Here is a 5,718-nt window from a genome sequence, read left to right on the forward strand (position 1 = left end):
GAAAGACACACCCTAAACGTGGGCAGTACCATTTCGTGGTTGTCTAAGGAGGAGAAAGGCAGCCGAGTGCTCAGATCTTGCTTCCTGCCTGCAGACGCAGTGCACCGTATGCCTCCTGCGCCTGCTGCCATGTCTCCCCCACCATGATGGACGGCACCCTCGAGCTGGGAGCCGGGATGGACGCTCCCTTAAGTTGCTCATTAGATACTTTAATGCAGAGATACGACAGTAAGTGACATAAGCATCTTTTGTTTTTTCCTACTGAGTCCTTGCAATCCAGAATACATTTTCCACTGAGCCGGAAGCTGAGTTTGAACTAGTCACACATTGCAAGTCAACGACGAACTTTAGATGGCTAGCGCCTGTCTCCTGGACAGTGTGGCAACAGGTGTAACTCTTTCAATGACTGCATTACTCAATAAGAAGACTCCTGAGGTCCCAGGGTCTGTGCTATGGTTAGAAGTAAGTATGGGGTAAACTGGCACACACCTTTAATTCCAGCACTCGGGAGGCAGAGGCAGGTGGATCTCTGAATTCAAGGCCAGTCTGGTCTACATAGAGAGATCCAGGACAGCCAGGGCTACACAGAGAAACCCTGTCTCAAAAAAATAAAATAAAAGGGTTGAAAAGAAAGAGACCACCATTCCACCTGAAGTGTACAGACAAGGCACACTTTAGTATGCTCATTCTTCTGAGATGGGGAGTGACTTGGGTTTTATTGTAACTCACACGGCAGTTCTGTCTTTTTCCCCATTGGCTGGGAGTCAACCTCATAATATTATTTGATTAGCTAATCTGAAGAGAACTGGCGCTTAAGCAGGAAGAGGAAGAGGGTCACTGCTCCAGACTATCACCTAGACTAGTGCTGTGAGCTTTTGTGTAAACAAAGGTTTTACTGGGTGTGGAGGATTCAAACATGAAAAATTTTAATCCCTTGTCCTAAACACAAGTTTTACAGTATTTGATAAAAAAACGACTCATTTGATATTTATTACACCATGGGGTCTGCATTTAAGGAAGGAGAACACAATAGGACCAGTAAACAAGACCATTCCAGGTGGGATAAACCCAAAATAAACCAGGTGACAGAGTGACTTGAGGGCACTTGGGAAGGGGGCCAGTGTGAGGAGACATCTGAGCCAGACCGTGAGGGACCAAAGGAACTAACTCTGGGAAGAAAGAGGCCTAGCCTTAAAAACGGGCTGCAGATGATGCAGGCTGGAGGCTTTGGCCCTTTGAGCTAAGGAGATGGGGCCACGGGGACTCTCAGGATTTGGGAGTTTGTCCCAAATGTGAAGGAGGGGGATGCCTTTTTAAGCAGGGAGGTTGAACTAGAAACTTAGGGTCCTTGTTTGGTTTTGCTGTGCTGGGACCCAATCCAAGACCTTGAGCGTGTTAGACAAGCCCTCTGCAGCTGAACTGCATTTCAGCCCTACTTTCAGTTTTTAAAAATGTCTAGAAACAAGGAAAATTGATCCAGTGGGGATCCTTCGCTTTTTTATATCCCCACTCTACCACAAACATCGAAATGACTTTCGTATTAAAATCAGAAAGCTTAACAAAACTAGATTGAACTGAACTGTGTGTCTGAGTTTGATAGAAAAGTGATTAATAAGACCAAGTACCAAGGCCTCATGGGTTCTGTTGCTGAGCAGACTCAAGAGGCTTTTCCAGAACACAGTCTTGGCCTGGCCTGGTGTTTTCACGACTGTCTGGGGCACAGGGCTTGAGGCCACTTGAAAGGGGGGTTTGGGACAGAGGTCCTTTTCCCAGTGCAGGACCCCGAAAAGGATCTCTCATGTCCAGTGAAGCAGACCAGAATATTCTCCTTTACCAAGTCATGTAGGAACAAGTGGTCTCTTTGTCTTGTGGGAAAAAATGAATCCCAAAGCAAGTAGAACTGCAGTTCTGTACGGTGGGGTGCCTTTACCACCACAGGGAGGACAAGGATAACATGCTTTGGGGGAAAAGGAAGGACCACTTGTGAGTGAGTGTGAGAATGTGAATGAGTGTGAGAATGTAAGTGTGAGAATGTGTGTGTGAGTATGAAAATGTGTGAGGGTGTGTGTAAGCAAGGGTGTGTGTGAAGATGTGTGTGAGCGTGAAAATGTGTGAGGTGTATGTGTGAGGGTGTGTGTGTAAGTGTGTGTGTATGTGTGTGACGTGAAGACAGAAGGAAGATTGTTTAGAGCTGAGGAGGGGGACCAGTGAGGGACACAGAAGGGACATGAGAGGGTAGTGGAGGGCAGATCTGAGCAAGGTACAAATAAAGATATGTATGCATGGGAATATTATAATGGAACTCATTATTTTGTGCACTAACTAAAAACAAATTTTATTTATTTATTTATGGTTTTTCGAAACAGGGTTTTTCTGTGTAGCTTTGCGCCTTTTCTGGAACTCACTCTGTAGCCCAGGCTGGCCTCAAACTCACAGAGATCCTCCTGTCTCTGCCTCCCGAGTGCTGGGATTAAAGGCGTGTGCCACCACCTCCTGGCTAAAAACAAATTTTAAACAAGAGAAACATGGCCAGGCCAGTCAAGTATGATTGGGAGGCTCTTGGCATGCTGCTGGTGGTCTGTTTTTTCAGTTTGAAGTCCGCATGCTGCTGGTGCTCTGTTTTCTCAGTTTGAAGTGCTGACAGCAATCTTTCCTCTAAAGGCCAAATCTGGTGAGTCTAACTGGCATCCTAAATAGCCAGTTCTGTAAATGAGGTCCAGAAATGACCAGCAAGTTCTTTCCACGTGCATCTCACACACTCAGCTTCATCTCCTGGATCAACGTCAGTAGAGACAGAAAGATCCCTGGGACTCGCTGGCTCCTAGCTTAGCCTAAAAGAATTCAAACTCCAGGTTCAGGGAGAGACCTTGACTCAAAGGACTAGGGAGTGAAGAAGAGAACCCAATGCCCGATTCTGACCTTTGTGTGGCTGCACAGGTGACTGCACCTGCATCACTAAATAAAAAATAAATAAATACATGCATTAATGAATAAACATACATACATACATACATACATACATACATACATACATACATAAGAACGGCTGGGACTTGAAGAAGAGAGGGATCCCGGTCAGGTAAAGACACAGCTCCAGTCAGGTAAAGAGACAGCCTCTCCTCACCTCCCTCTACACCATTAAAATCTGAACTGGTGCCGGGTGGTGGTGGCACTCAGGAGGCAGAGCCAGGTGGATCTCTGTGAGTTCGAGGCCAGCCTGGTCTATGGAGCGAGGTCGAGGACAGGCACCAAAACTACATGGAGAAACCCTGACTCTAAATACCAAAAAAAATAAAAATAAATAAAGAATCTGAACTGGTTTCCAGGCCCACCCCTCCACCCTCATCCCTAGGCACCCTTCTGTTATTTGGCTTGTGCCCTCTACATTGGTTGATTCTTATGCCTAACACACCAAAAGTCTCTATTTCAGTGATTTAACCAAATAGTGCATTGCTGCCACCAGAGAGTAAGTAGAAATGGCAGGATATGACACTACATTCCTGTAATCCCAGACCCAGGAGAGGGGAGACCGGAGGATCAGGAGTTCAGAATTATCCTTGGCCACACAGTGTAACCAGTCTGAGGACACACTGGGCTCCATGGGACCCTGTCTCGAAAGGGGTGGGAGTGCCGGTGGTGTGACTCAGTAGGTGAGGATGCTTGCTGCCCCCTTCATGACCCGAGTCCAATCCCTGGTACCCCGGTGATGGAAGGGAAGAACCGACTGCCACAAGCTGTCCTCTGGCCTTCACACTTCATGAGCTGTGGCACAGACACACACGCGCACAGACACACACACACACACACACACACACACAAATAAATAAATACGTGTAATTTAAAATAAAAAATTAAGTATTAAGAATGATTCCAACTGAGTTCCTGGTGCGATTTATCCAGGGTCCTGTGGGCTAGTTGCTGGTCATCCCTCCCGTCATTTGTATAGCTGAAATGGTATTAGAGCCAGGAGGAAGGGCAGAAGAAAGAGAAGGCAGGTTATTGTTGCCTTTAGTTAAGATATAAAATGGGCTGGGTGGAGGAGGCACATACCTTTAACCCCAGCATTCAGGAGGCAGGATCTCTGAGTTCAATCATCCGTATAGACTATCCTTTTTTTTTTTTTTTTAAGATGGAAGATAAGTTTGTAATTACATTTATGCACAGAAAACTTAGCGGTGTACATTTAACCCAATTTAGTGGCAAGTTCTTTGGCCTTTGCTTTTTCCAGCTTGGCAATCCGAGCCACAGATTTAGGACCCAGGACGTTGCCTCCCCAGTGGCGGCGGATCTCATCATATCAGTCCTTGTAATTGGTCCTAACAGCTTCCACCAGCTGAGCCAGAACATCCTTGTCCTCTGAGTTAACCTGTGTGAAGGCAACAGTGGTGTATGTCTTCCTGTGGACCAGCCTGGCCGTTCCCTTGATGACACAGTAAGGGACTCCCATCTTTCGACACAGGGCAGGCAGGAAGACCACCAGCTCAATGGGGTCTACATCGTGGGCAATCACCACCAGCTGAACCTTCTTGTTCTCCACCAAGGCGGTGACTGTATTGACCCCCGCTCGGAGGACAGGTGGTCTTTTAGTTGGGACGTCCCCTTTGCCAGCAGCTTTCTTCTCAGCACGGGCCAACAGCCTTTGCTTCTTCTCCTGCTTTGTCTCTGGCCTGTACTTGTGGGCAAGCTTAAGCAGCTGGGTAGCTGTTTGCCGGTCCAGGACCTGGGGGAACTGGTTAATGGCAGGGTACTTTGAGCCGCTAATAGAGGACGGCCCTTTGCTGCTGCAGCCTAATGTGGTGGGGCCATTTGATGAAGCGTGTGAGATCTCTTTTGGGCTGGATGTCCTGCCCAATGCTGAAGTTCTCAAAAAAAAGGATTCACCACCTTTTTGGCCTCCTGTTTCTTCACGATGGCGGGGGCCGGGGCCACGTTCTTCCTCTTGGCCTTCAATCCCTTGGGCTTCTTGCTCGGCTGGAGGAGAGAGAAAGAAAAGGGAATTGTGGGTAATATGTAAGGGCCTCGGAGATCTAGACTAGTCTTTTCTGTCAAGAGAAACACATTTTTGTCTCCAAGCCCTTGGTCAACCTCACTGGACATCACGGAAAAGGATCTGGGGCCAGGGAAATAGCTTGGTAGGCAAATTACTCCCTGGAAAACACGGGGTCCTGAGCTGGGCCCCCAGCATCTGTATAAAAAGCTGTGTGTGGTGTTGCCTGTTTATAATCTCAGTACTGGGGACACAAAAAACGGGTGGATCTGGATCTTGGGGCTTACTGGCCAGCCAGTATAGGCTAATTGTTGAGTTTGGGGCCAGTGAGTGACCCAGTCTCAAAAAAACAAGGTGGAGCCTGGTGATGGTGGTAGTGCCCACCTTTAATCCCAGCACTCAGGAGGCAGAGGCAGGCAGATCTCTGTGAGTTCGAGGCCAGCCTGGTCTACAGAGCGAGGTCCAGGAAAGGCACAAAGCTACACAGAGAAACCCTGTCTCAAAAAGCAATATATACATATATATGTGTGTGTGTATGTATATATATATATATATATATATATATATATATATATATATATATATATATTTGTGTGTGTGTGTGTGCATGCATTTGGAAGTTGCCCCCCCATCACATCTATGGTGATCCATGGCCAAGCCCTAGGCATGTGGCCCCATAAGCTGTAAGCAAAACTGGGGCAGCTGCTGTCTGTCTAGGCAACCATCCAAGG

General features: G+C 47.3%; 1 pseudogene; it reads right to left on the reverse strand.

Moving 5' to 3' along the window:
• Positions 1-4,183: 4,183 nt before the first annotated feature.
• Positions 4,184-5,097, reverse strand: LOC131917030 (large ribosomal subunit protein eL8-like; annotated as a pseudogene).
• Between the last annotated feature and the right edge of the window lie 621 nt (positions 5,098-5,718).

Source organism: Peromyscus eremicus, chromosome 8a (assembly GCF_949786415.1).
Source record: "Peromyscus eremicus chromosome 8a, PerEre_H2_v1, whole genome shotgun sequence".
Classification (NCBI taxonomy): domain Eukaryota; kingdom Metazoa; phylum Chordata; class Mammalia; order Rodentia; family Cricetidae; genus Peromyscus; species Peromyscus eremicus.